The sequence below is a fragment of the Emydura macquarii genome, unplaced genomic scaffold, assembly GCF_026122565.2.
Source record: "Emydura macquarii macquarii isolate MOO-44397 ecotype Brisbane River unplaced genomic scaffold, CSIRO-AGI_Emac_v2 contig_3044, whole genome shotgun sequence".
Taxonomy (NCBI): domain Eukaryota; kingdom Metazoa; phylum Chordata; order Testudines; family Chelidae; genus Emydura; species Emydura macquarii.
The window spans coordinates 5,087,462-5,101,821 of record NW_027133181.1 but is presented as its reverse complement, the minus strand read 5'-3'; the positions used below and the strand labels follow the sequence as shown (position 1 = coordinate 5,101,821).

At 35.7% G+C, this 14,360-nt stretch overlaps 1 long non-coding RNA gene across 1 annotated transcript in view; it reads right to left on the bottom strand.

Moving 5' to 3' along the window:
- The window catches only part of LOC137141356 (uncharacterized), a 135,883-nt gene that overhangs the window by 76,358 nt on the left and 45,165 nt on the right, over positions 1–14,360 (bottom strand). Inside the window, exon 2 of the long non-coding RNA XR_010916600.1 lies at positions 13,646–13,688. This is a non-coding gene — a long non-coding RNA (uncharacterized lncRNA). The remainder of the gene's footprint in view (positions 1–13,645; positions 13,689–14,360) is intronic.

Here is a 14,360-nt window from a genome sequence, read left to right as displayed (position 1 = left end):
TTTTAAAGCCTATGGAATGATTGTGTTTTACCCTAGGAGATAAATAAGAAAAGTCGGAACTAAGATATTAAAAATTATAACAGATAAGGAATTTTTAGAAGTTCTAAACATTAGAGAGAATACCTGTGAAACAAGAGCACTTATTTTAGGCAAGTGCAAGTAATATTTTTCCAGAAGGACTTTTGTTCAATTTAAAAATCTTTTAATGCCCATTTCCCTGGCCACCTTACAGTAAAATAAAAATGAAGTTAAAAAGCTGTAAAATAAAATACTGCTGGGGCCATGGAAACAAGCACAGTATTGTGTATGCTTTTTTAAAGGTTAAGGAGCTTTTTTAACTTCCACACGGGCAGCTTTTAGAGTCATTTTTGTTCCTCTTGATACTTCATATAAAGGTCAAGCCAAAGTGCTTCTTCATCAAATCACAACCATAACAAATCTGAATCACTGTTAGAAAAGGTCTATTTCTTTGGGTAACAGTTAGGTGGGCTTCTCTGTCTATTGGTTCATCTCCCTTTCCAGAAGGATAGAGAGTTAACAATGTATCCTTTTTCATAGGATGACTCATGAATAATATTTTTTTCTGAAACCAGTAAGTAAAAACTATCTTGGTCCTTTGAGCAGTATCAGTACCTGTAGTCTTTCTGTTCACTATTGCACTGTGGGAGTCTCAGTAAAGTGCAATGAGTCACTCTTTGTTTGGTTTACTTTAGCAAATCTAAAACATTTAAGTAACTAGTGTGCATTTTTTTAGGTTTCCTTTAGCTACAGTAATTTGGCTATTAAATGACAAATATTTTTTAAATTATTGGCTTCTGTTATTTTATTAAAAATAAAAACCCAAATGCAAGATTACTGGGAATCATATAGTAGCTCGGCACCACAGGAACAGGTTTTTGCTTGTAGCTTTAAAAATATCCTTGCTGCTTGTGAAAGTCAAATTGTGTGTCAAATTGACTTTTATATTAACTTCCTATTGTTATGCTCCCTCCCTTAACTTCATCCACTTTTCTGTCTGTCTTTAGACTGTGAGCTTCCTGGAGCAGGTACCACCCTTTCGTGAGTGTTCAGACAGCTACTACAACACATACATATGAATTGTTCTGGAAAGAGGGTCAAAACAAATCCCCTTAAGGGAGTTTCTTTTTGCTCAGTGTTTGTACAGCCCCTATCTCTATGACCTGGGCTCTTAGGCATCATGGTAAAAAATAATCATAACAATATTAAATAATAATAAAGGTTCAAGTTAATCTCCCCCCCTCAAAATCTCACCTAAAACAGCTATAATCCTTAAAATGGACATTTCAACAGTGACACCAGACTAGAAATGGCCCCAAATTAAAAGTGAGTTGTCTTGATGAAGAGAGCAGTGTAACAATACTTAATGCCAGTACTTTCAGCAAATCATTACAATGGACACATTACAGTACTTATATAGCCACCATGTTGCAATATACTGTTACAATAAAGAACTCCTCAAATGGAAAAGACTGTCCAGATATCAATACAGTTTGAAATCATCAGATTACAAAATGCCTACTTGCACGACAAAATATTTGCTTTTATACTTTGTAAATTTTCTAAGAGAATTTTAATGATTAGTGGAGAAAATTGAATTATGAAAAGGCTTGGAGCCCTTATGCAACCATACCTAATCTCTCACTGTTTCTAACAAACATCCAAATCAACTCTCAGATCTCAAAGATAATATAGAAATTGTAAACAAAGTCTATAATATTTAATCATTGTAGGACAGGTTTATGGAAAAACAAAATCTGTATATTCTTCACACAAAGAAGGTATAAATTGTGATCAATTTTCTAAGTATTACTAAATCAGTAACATACTTTCAACTTTATTTGTTCAGAGAGTTATATGGAAGAGGATGATACTATCAAGGAATTCAAGTATCATGCACATCAGAACCAGATTTTGAACCAAACGCAAACTCCTTCAAAGTTCAAGGATGTTTGGAGCGGACATTCCAGATTTTGTCCAAGCCATGGAGTGCTTTGCGATCCTCAAATAAAAACACTAGCTTACTAAACTTTCCCAAAAATGTAAGGGCTTGCATATGGCCTGCTTGACTTCTTACGGAATATTAATATTTGCATAAATCCTATTAGCTGAAATCAGAAAGCTGTAAGAAACAAATGTCCATAACAGAATATGCCAATCATTCATTTAATCCAGATTTCTGCACCCACTCAGAGGCCTTAAAAAATGGAGGAAGAAAAACACTCCACTAATTAATTTATCTATAATTTTATTACACTATAGGAGAAAAATTGCTTCCTGATCCAATCTGATAATGACATAAAAGGCTGAAGCATGGTGACTGATAGTCATTCTAATCTGAATTTCTAGTGATACTTCACATGTTATTTTTATTCATGTAACTATATCTGTTTGTAAATCTTATTAAACCGTTTGCCTTTGTAGTATATCTCAGAAGTGAGTTCCATAGATTAATTTGTTGCACAAAACATCTTTCTATCTGTTTTCAGATAGATGCTGTATAATTTAAATTAAGAGTGCTCAACAACAGTTCACCCTCCTGATCTCTCTCCTCCCCTGCAAAAATATACACAAAGACCAACTATAGCAAAAGAGAACAATAACCTGTTGTCTTCTTATCTTACAGCCATCAAGCATCTACCTATCAAGAAAGGGACCAATGTGTCCTTGTTGCAGCAAATTCAATCTGGACTGTACTATAGCACTTGTAAACCTCTGCACACATTTCTTCTGATGGTTAAAAAAAAGAATTGGGGAAGAAAAGTGAATAAAACATAGATAATTTGTTTAGCTGGTGATGCAGGCTGTTCTCCGATCAAATTTTGTTTCCCAGAGGAAGGTACCAGTTTTAAATTACACAGCAAACAGGCCAAAGAAAGGAAACAAACAATCAAAACCTTCCCAGGAGGAGAAAGAATAAGGCAAGAGCTCCAGACATCCTATTTAATAAATAAACGCCTTCATTTCTGTAAGTTAATTTCACCTCAGGAAATAAGTTTAGTTTTAATTATATTGCCTTATGTCATGTTTTATAAAAGGTACATGAGGCTCATTGACTCTCTCTTATTAAGGCTTTTACATGCTGCAGAAATGTTGCATGTAGATTAAGTCTCAGCAGAGCACTGTCAAAGTGTACAATTATGTAAGGTGCAATATTTTTATTGTTATTGCACACCTGTGCCAAATAGAAAGATTAAAAACAACATGCTGCATTTAATTTTCCCAAGAAACAATCAGACATCAGCAAAATATACACAACACATTATGCAACAGCAAGGTAGACAAAATGATTTGACTTTGTTGGCATATGTGTGGAAGATGATGGTGCACAATAATTAGGAAAACAACCCAGCCAGCAGTTTAAGGGTTCATCTAGGACTCACAAAAAATATGTCTTTAAAAATTCATTTTCCAAAAGAGAAAATTCAGAGTGAATATAAGGTGAATATATATTCAGGTCAATATAAACTGAGCTTTCAAAGTTTAGTCACATCCACTGGAGACATATTTTAAGAGCTGTGTGAATGCTGGCACGGACTTCCTTAAGCCTCTGGCAAAATTCTCTATAGTAAGCCTCCCAGTCAGTGAATAAAGCTATGCAAGGGAATCTCTGGGAGCTCTATTTTGAGTGTCTTAGAAGGTAAGAAAATAAACTTTAATATCACTGTTCTTCTTTACTGTGGGTAAACTAGTGTTATGATAAAATCAATTATTTTGCTGCCTGACAGAGCAAGTACTCATCCACAACTCGTTTTGTCAGTCTTTGGAAACAAACTGTCCAGGGCCCACAACGCATTTGCAGTTAGTGATGGGAGAACATCAAATGGCTCTTATGGAGGGAAAGAGTGAGAAAGTGGAAAGTGAATGGGAACCTGATTCACATGCCATCCCAGTTTTTCCTCAGTCAGCTCTATGGAATCAGGTGATGGAGAAAAGACCTACTCCCCTGCCATGGGCCTGGCAGTCATATGGACAGTGCAGAAAGGAGCTAACCTCCTGACAATTTCAAACATTTATACTATATTGCATAATTGTCTGACACCTTTTTCACCCTCCTCTCTATGCAACATCCAGGTACATATCTCACCTCAGAGCTCATAATCATGATTCTCATCCTCAAAAATAGATTTAAAAATGTTTGCCAAAATCTCTAGCAGCCATTCGCCAACACATCTGCTCCCAGTTGCTCATCCATATCTAATTTCCATATACAACTTCCACAACTGAAAATACATGAATTAAACAGATAAATAAAATCTCTCTTTGCCAAATATCCTGATACTCATTCTAGGAGTTGTTCAGCCCTGATCAAATTCAAAATATCAGCCTTTGATTCAATTTTTAATAGGAAAACATATAAAAATGTGCCCTTTCTGTCTCTCTAGCTCAATGCTGAATAATCAACAACAGGATCCAATAATGAGGCAATATTTTAAAGCGAGTTCGGCAGATGCTTATAAAATTTGGATTCATCAACCTGTAACCACATCGTATGTCAGAAATTCAAAGGAAGTTCTACTTTATTAGTACTAGAGGTGAAAATAAATAGAAAAATACACAAGATAACCCTCTCGCTATTCTGCTGTCCAACCAGAAATTTCAAGGTACATTTTTTTGGGATAGCAGCTGCTATGGGTCTCATGTTTTTCAAATTTTAGACATAATTTAATCCTATATTCTTCCAATCTCCTCCAGAAACATTCAAACTCCATCCAGGCCATGTGTTATGTGCCAAGCTGAAATTAAGGGGACTCCTTGGAGGTGCAGCAATAAGTCTGCACAGAGTTAGTTACAGGGGCAGGGACAATGCCAGTAAAAAGGGTATTTAAAGTTATTTTCTTTCTTATTTTGTGATTTTTTGAGCATCATGATTCTGGGGATTGGACAGATGGGATATTGGGCCAGATCCTATATTCCTTGTGTACCCAAAACTCTCATTGAAATCAGTGAGAGTTTAGGCATGTCAAAGAAGGCAGGATTAGGCCAACTGCAGGTAGCTCTCTGGCAGTTTTGCCCAAGTGTTTCAGGACAAGACCCTAAGTAACATCCATCATCTCTTAAAAGTAGGTATTTCTCCTATCTCTAAAGTGATATTTCACTTAACTCAGTTACCTGGAGCCTGTAATTCTCCAACAGACTACATAAATTCTTTCTCCACTGAATATTAAGGTCCCTTCAAGTAAAATCTAGTATGAGTATTTGAATAACACATTCTTGCTTACATTCAGTTTTAAATATTTAGACCATAGACCCCTTGAGCTTACTAGTGGGGTTATATTATTTTATCAATACAGATTACCAGGATGGAGGATGTACTGTTACGAAAGAACAATATATTAAATGGAAGTTAGTCACTGTAGACACCCTCTGCAGTTTATTGAGAAATATATTTAAGGTTGGAACATTCTGAATATTTCCTTCCCTTCCCTTCCCTTTACATCATCTGCCCCAAAGGTTTCCAATACACTCTGAAATGCAGTAGATGAACATTTGGTTAGCAGTTATGCAGCCAAAATACACTGACAGAGGAAATCTGTCGTCTGGGACAAGAGACCGAATGTGAACAAATTTAATAAATTGTTTTGTTTTTAGGAGCTAGACTATGTCCCTAAGAACAGCCCATAGCAAGGAGTGGTATTTGTTATACCACCCCAGGAGCAGTGCAGTCAGGGAATTGTGGTTCAGAGAGAACTCTCTTTCTTCCCTCCTTCCACCCACCACCACTCTCTAGTCTGTAGGGGATTTGGCCAACGTTAGCAGCGAACACTACTCCCAGGGCAATGGCTCATCTATGCTGACTGTCATGTTCCATGGGTGGGGACGGGGTCCAGGGCTCCATCCACCCCTATTGCCATCCACTTTCTCTTCCTTGAGAGGTATACCCTATAGTCCTGCACAACAGATCCAAGGTTTGAGCAACCTGTGCAGACAAGTGGGAGGAATATTATGATGATTTTTCTCCATGGGCACACAATTCAGTTGCAAATCTATTTTTAATTCTCTTCTTCACTAGACAATAAATCGATGTCATAACTTGTGTAACTTCACAAGCAACAAAATGACAGACTAGTGGGATCAGTTGGATCAGCAAGGAATATCCAAAAGTGGGTTATCTGGGCTATTTCCTTGCCCTCCACACTGTGGCAGGATTAATTCAATTATTCCTAAATTCTATCAAATGGACACTGTCCAGTCTAGACTTGACTACTGTTAAAGAAAAGGATTGCACAAACTTCCCTGGCTGCTTAATCCACTGATATCCATTCTGATACCTATCACATTTTTCATAACATTTAATCTACTTTTTTTCTATTATGCAGAATTAGTGCTTTCTGATAATTCTACTCCTTTTTTAGACAGAAGATATTTTTTCATATCACTGGGCATGATTTTAGAAGTGATTATTATTGTGAAAAAGAAAACCACTGCAATTGTAATATGTGGTATACTAATAACATACAATGGAATAAAGGCAAGTTGAAGCTGAGAAACCAGGAGCAGTTTCCTTGATGGCAAGTTTTAATTATAACCTTCCTAAATCTTAATTCAGGAATAAATATCAATGGAAAGGTCATCAAGTCAGATTTTTTCTTACATGTTTGTGAACTGAGAAAAGGCATTTTTAAAGCGACATTATACAACAATTAAAGGATTTTACATGCCTCAAGGGTATGACCTAATAGCGATGTCAATGTTCACATTGTTTTCAAAAGAACTTTAAGATGTTATCATCTATTTTATGTTTAAAAAAAATAAAAGTAATGTTCCCCCCCAAGGCATCTGATTTGTTGATTTTCAATGTATGAAATTACCAAGAAAGTACAAGATACTGTACAAGATAAAATATTACTACAGTGCAGAATTAAGAGTCTAAATCAATATAGCCCTTTTTATTTTAAATAGCAAAAGTACACATGTGGTGCAGATTTCCCCCTCAACCCTTTCTGCTAAGATTGCTAGGTAACACACTAGCAAACAAACAAAATAAAGACGTTAGGGGGCCCAGTGGCATAATGGCATTACACAGCTCTCCCAATGGGAAATTTCAGTCTCACGAACAAAATCAGGAGCAGTGGGCAGTGGAAAGTCTTCTTGTCACATATTGCATTATTGTGTTTTGGCTAATAGTAGAGTGGAAGATACCGAAAACTAATTCTTAATATCCCCGCAGCTCAGAATTTTAGGCTCCAAAGTGATTCACTTAAATTCAACTGGATGGATAGTATAGCATATGCAATCCAAATTGCTAGGAGGGCAAGAATGGAGCAGCTGGTTTGAAATAGTTACTAAGAATAAATTCAGGCAATGTTTGCACATCATTTTAATATTCAATAAAACAAATTGATTTCCATAGTGATATGACTCAGCTTTCTCTATGGTATATTTAGCAACGTATGTTGCAAAAAGACACTGTGTCATGCTTCATTACTTTAATCACTGCTTCATTCTACAATTGTTTAGCAATCTGTATATATCTTTTTGCTCTTTTTAGAGACAGTATGGTCTAGTGAATGGAGCTTGGGGCTTAGGATAAATTCTTTTGAGTTGTAATCCTAGTTATCATAGAATCATAGAATATTAGAGTTGGAAGGTAGTTTTGATATATCACATAAACATAATTTATCAATGTTTTCACAACCAAAAAGTGAGGGTATTTGTTTACCAACCTCACTGGGGCCTTGTGAGAATCAAATAGTAAATGTACTACATTCCCATATTATTAGTGTGTGGCAAGCAATCCTTCCTAAACCAATCTATGTACCTGATTCTGTTCGTATATCCACCACTGTAAATGAAGAGTAAACACAATGAAGTTGACAGTGTCACACTAATGTAAAATGATATGAGACAAGAATCGGGTACCTTTTCTACCCACCAAATCTAACACCTGCTTTGCCACACAAAATTTAACATAATCCTACATTTTCAGTTTCATCTTATATCATTCTGTTCCATGTTAGCCTAAAGCAATACAAATATAATCATTTTAAATTACAGCTCCTTCACAAAACCAGATTAGCCTTTTACCATATTAAATTAAATGTATAGGACATAAAAAAAGCAGCAGAATGAAATTTTCAGATTATATTAGCATTTAGCTTTTCCATTCTCAATAGCTGTGAGCGTCGAGGGAATATTTCTACATTTTTACTCTTTTAAATTCCATAACTACTGTACTACTAGTAGTAGAGTTTAGATACGAGCTTCATTTCTGATTAAAAAAATGAAGCACTTCCTATAGAAAGTGAAACATTTAAAGTGTTTGTCACTGTAGAAAACTATATTTACAATGATTTGCAGCCAAAACTGTTCAAAAAGCTTATTGCAGATAATGTGAAACCAATGACTTATCTCTTCCAAGTTTTCACAAAAAAAAGGTTAAATGAAATCACCTGAAGAGGGATTCAGTCTTTAGGGCACTGGACTGAGAGTCTGGAGAGCTGGGGTATATTACTGGTTTTGCCTCTGACTTCCTGTCTGACCTGGGGCAAGTCACTGTGCCTCTCCTTTCCCCGCTCACCTTTTGTCTGTTTTGTCTGTGTAGATTTTAAACTCTGTAGGGTAAAGACTGAGTCTATATTCTAAGTACTAAATATTTGTAAGGTGCCTAGAAAATAAAACCCTGATCTCACTATAAACATTATAAGAATATAAAATAAAATTGTGTGTCATATTTTTCTTTATTCACCAGAAAAATTAATATTTTTGCCAAGGAAACTGCCTATCATTGACTAGAGAGAAAATATTGCTATCAAAGCAGGGAAATCTGGTTTGTAATTATGCAACACAGGCACCAACACAGCTTAAGCAGAGATAATTTTCACCTGAGATAAAATGTTTTTCTTTGGTTTGGAAAACCCAAATGTTTTCAGTCTGGATCAACCTGACCCTAAATGAAATGTTTCATTTTGATTTTCCCATTATAAAAATCAAAACATTCAGCAAAATCAAAATAGAAATTAGAAAAATCTCAACTTTACAAAAACCAAATTTTCCAAAATAACGTAACAGAAAATGTGACCACCTAATATTTTCTCTCTTTGTAAAATGCTTGAAACCATATTAATACATAGTGCTTTATGAGAGTTAGGTATTATTATAATAATGTGCCTAATTCTAATGTGCCTAATTAGGTATTATTATTATTATTATGTGCCTAATACTGCTGTTAAAATTCTGCTAAGGAGGTAAAATCAGTTACTGTGATAAATCTTGCAAATGCAATGTACGTAGGTTTCCATGACACAATATGGGAAAAGAGCGAGATTTGTAAACACCGAGAAACAGTTTGCAAAGATACTTGGATGTTGGTTTTTTTTCCCCCTGCAAATTATATTATGGATATGGCAAAAACAAAAAAATCATTTTATTAATCATTTGGGAACGTGAAACGCATTCAGCTAAATTGTAACTAAATCAGCAAATGATAATTACTGCTAGAGATTATAGAACTTTTAAAACAGCACTCTCACCCCCAAACCATCAGCAGTCAAAAAGATTCAAATGTAATGGCAAGGTTCAGCATTAAGGTGAATCTGTTTTCACGTTTGTTGCAAATATAAAGCTAATAAATGAATGCTGTGAATTTGGGGGCAATGAGAGATGCCATGTTAAGTGACAGATTAGCATGTGAAGTAAATGAAACTGTCGTACAGAGATGACTGCTAACTGAGCCAAATTTAGATTTAAAATGACCCCTGGAAATATCTCTTGTAAAAGCCTCAGAACCTAAGAACTCATCACCTTTCCAGAGAGCAAGAGATCATGTATTACAACAAATCAGTCAGTTGTGCCTCTCTGCTTAAGTACAAAAAACGACGAGCCAAAAGTAAAAATAATTTCAGAGAAAAAGCAAGACAGTATAACTAGGAGCATAGGTCATATCATTTAAAGATACAGTGGCAGCAATATTCCTGATGAGTGTACAAGAACAAGCCCAAAGTGATCCATTACTGTCATAATCAACAGAACTAAGTGGCATGCTAGACCTGCGTGTACATACATGTATTTGTTAAATCTTCTATAGGTAATAATTTCATTTTTTTCCCCCAACAGAAAATTAATCTATTGATCTATCACAAGTATCTCCTTGATGCTTTCCATGATGCTAAGATAATGTGTTGTGTACATCTGTGTGAAAAATTCTAAACAAACCATGAAATATTTGAAAACTGAGGATTTTGATTTTCAATTTGAATACTTAAATATGGTTCAACAACCCCTCTCCAATGAAAATTCATATATTTCACTTGCAAATAGGACTAGTTGAGTGGAACTGAACATTTTTAAAATTTCATTTGTGCAAAAATCAATTTCCATAAAACATATGAGAAACTTTGAAAATGAAAATGTCTTTGATCTGAATGTGGAAGTTTTGAGGAATTATTTTAATAAACTTGTATCTGGGTTATGCAATGATGAGTAGCTCTGAAATTTTACAAAATATGTCACAAAATTTGAGGAGCTCTGGTTCTTGCTGCCAATGCAGATCTCAGAAACTATTTACATTCATATTGGGATAGCTTTTCTACCTGCAATATTTACCAAAATAAAAATTGTTATCTGAGCCTCAGTCCTGCACTGTGATGCACTATTGCACTTGCACGGGTCCTACCAGAGACAATGAACTTCTGTGCAGACACAGTAGTCCAGCTGCATAGATCACAGTGTAGGATCAGAGATTAGGCTTAATGAAAAATTGGAGTCAAATCCTGCCAATGCTTATGTACCTGCTGAGCTTTACTCTGGAGTATAGTCCCATGAAGTTAAACAAATTCAGGATCTGATCCTAATGTGTTGTGTACATCTGTATGACTCACTGACTCAGAGTGATCTGGACTGTTTGGTACACAGGACTCAAGCAAACAATATGCATTTTAATATAGCTAAAAGCAAATACACACATCAAGGAAAAAAGAATATCGGCCTTGATCGGGACTCTATCCTGGGAAACAGTGACTCTGAAACAGATCTAGGGATTGTGGGGGATAATCAATTGAACATGATCTACAAATGTGACTCTATGGCCAAAAAAGCTAATGTGATCCTGGGATGTATAAACAGAAGAATCTCAAGTAGGAATAGAGATGTTATTTTACCTCTGTGTTTGGCACTGGTGTGATGACTGTTAGAATATGGTTGTCCAGTACTCATGTCTACAATTCAAGGTGGGTAGTTGTGGACTCTCCATCACTGGATATTTTTAAAAGCAGGTTAGACAAGAACCTGTCAGGGATGGTCTAAATAATGCTTGGTCATGCCATAAGTGCAGGGCACTGGACTAGATGTCCTTGCAAGGTCCATTCCAGTCCTATGTTGATAAAATGGCGACAGCTCAGAGAAGAGCCATGAAATGATTAAAGGATTACAAAATGTGCCTTATAGTTTTAGACTCAAAGAGCTCAATATATTTAGTTTAACAAAGTGAAGATTAAGGGGTGACAATTACTATCATAAGTATGAACATGGGGAACAAATATTTAATAAGGGGCATTCAATCTGGCAGAAAAAAGGATAATGATCCAATGGCTGAAAGTTGAAGCGAGACTAGAAATAAGGCATACATTTTTAAAAGTGAGAGTAATTAGCCATTGGAACAATTTAACAAGGGTTGCGGTGGATTCTCCATCACTGACCATTTTTAAATCAAGATTGGATGTTTCTCTAAAAGACATGCTCTAGGGATTTTTTGCTCTATGGCCCGTATTATACAGATGGTCAGACTAGCTGATTACAGTGCTCCCTTCTGACCTTGGAATCTGTTAAACCTAAGGAGGTTACTGCTGTGCATCACAAATGCCTGTAGATCTCCTCCATAAAGTATTTCATTCAAGCATCTAATCTGTGCAGCATAGACGTCATCTAGCATATGAAAGGAATGACTTTTAAGTATATCACTCTTCTTTGGAGAACAATTGAAGGCTTTATATATTTTGGGGATACAGGACCAAAGCTTTAGGGGAAAAATGGATTCCTTTTACTCAACACTCTTCATTACTCATAAAATTTGACTGGGAGGCTTAAGATTTGTTTGCAATAAAATCGGACAATTTAAGGCCCGGGTCTTGCTATGCTATGTACAAGAGCTGATTGTTATGCCCCCACAGAATCCAGTTGATTTCACTATGACTCGGCGTGGGTTTAGACATCCATGCTGTCAGATCATAATGCCTCAGTGTTCGATGCTTTTACTGTATTTGCGAAACTATCACGTGTGTGCTGTTTGGTATTGTTAAAATGTAAATGAAACCACTTTTAAAAAGAAAACAGCTAGATTCCTAAGTGGAGAGGTCATTAGAACATACTGCTGATACAAAATAGAGCTAAGATAAATGGAAATGTCAGCTTTTTTAACTCTTTCACTCCCTCATTGAAAATAATACATCTATAATCAGAGAGGATTAAGTCAAGTGCAGTTTGCACTCACATGGAGTCTTACTAACTAACATACTGCTGAGCCTATGGATTTTTCCATCCCAGTGAGACCTTGATTAAAAAAAAAATAAAAATTCTGAGCCATTTATTTACAGCCAACAAATGAAGTAGCCAGGAATTTGTACTGTATGTTCTGTTCCCCACTAGGCTTTTTAAAAAGAGAAGAACTGATTTGGATTTTAGAAATGTTTAGAAAGATATTGCTGTGTTTGGTATAAGAGAGAAGGTAAAAATTGAGTACAATTAACAACAACCATGTGGAACAATCTAAAAAAATTGTCATTAGACAGGGACAGGTCTCATCTCCCTGTGTGGGACTCCAAAAATGAAAAGGGGACTGAGTATGTTCTCAGTTTGTGGGAGTCCTCAAGAAGAGTAAACCCGGCCAGTTCCACATCACCTCTTACTTACAGGTATGGCAAGAACAGGAGGGAGATTGGCAGAAGCATTTTGCATTCTGGCAATGCATAATTATTGGAGTAATGGCCCCGGGGCCATTACGAGTCAGTGAAACTTACAGCAGCTCTTAAAGACCAGGTGCCATTATCCTGCAGCGCAGATACTGGGGTAGTGGTAGAAAGTCCCCACTCCTCCCTGACAAACAAGAAGATCAAGCCTATGAGGTTTTTTTTATTATTATTATTCTAAAAACAAAATAGGAATGTGGGATTTCACCTGAGAGTAGGAAGAGAAGGGGAGGGAGGTGTTGGGAGCATGATGTGATCCAGAAATTATTTTGGGGGAAGTTCTTGGGCTTGTCATATACGGGAGGTCAGACTGTATGTTCACAGTGGTCCATTCTGGCCTTAGAATTTATGAAACTATGAGCATATTATTTCCACTGTTGTTGGTTGAAATGTCAACTTGAACATTACCTTAACCAATGATTTGTCCATTTGTTTCCCAGTTTTACAGTGTTTTAAAGAATGGCAACATTATTTCATTCTATTTTCCATACATTGAAAAATCAAAAGCTGTATTACTAGGACCCTGAAAATCATGCATAAATGATCATGATTAAGTTAAAATTATCCCTTCGTTGATCACAGGCTGCTCTCTGACTAAAATAATGTAACTAATAATTCCACCGAACATGAGTTAGTGTACACCAGCTATCAACACTGATAGCCCTGTCTTCCCAAAGAAAGGGCTGCTATCATCTACTAGGAAATAACCAAGGTATTTGAATTACCTGATAGCAGTTGTAAAATGTTGACTTTTTAAAATGTTGAGTACTGTAAAAAAAGAAATACAAAGGAAAACAAAATGAATGAGCTGGAATATAATTGTTGTATACATTAGCAAATTTTCTATTATTTATGTATTAGCTTTGGCTATTCTTGTTGATGTTAGTTAACTAACATGAAATCATATAAAACTCACAGGATTTAAGATGAGGGAGGTATGGTAGACAGAAAAAGAAGCTCAAGTAATTATAGATTAAAACTGATGACAGATAATAGAGACTCCTAGTCCACTAAGTCTCAAATATGTGACTAAGGATTTTTAAAACATGTAACAAAAACCACTGTGAGCTACACATCACAAATTAACAGAGGCAGAAGCCTGAAGTGGTGTAAATGTTATTTGTTTTAACATTTTCTGTAAGTTCATTTTCCTGATTCAGCATTTGTCAGCCACCTACAATAAGAGTGAGATGATATGTTTGTGATGGACAGAGGTAAATTTGGGTAAAAAATGAATGACACAACTTATAATCAGTTGCAATGAAGAGGTTTGATGGAAATGTTATTTAATGTTCTATAGCCAATAGAAATATCCTAAAAATCCATTCTCTGCAAGAGCAGAAAACATTACATTTTCATTCTGAGCTCTTAAAAGAATAAGTTTAAACAAAGCAGGTTGCACATACTTTTCACTTGTAAAATTCTTGTTCTTGCAGTTTC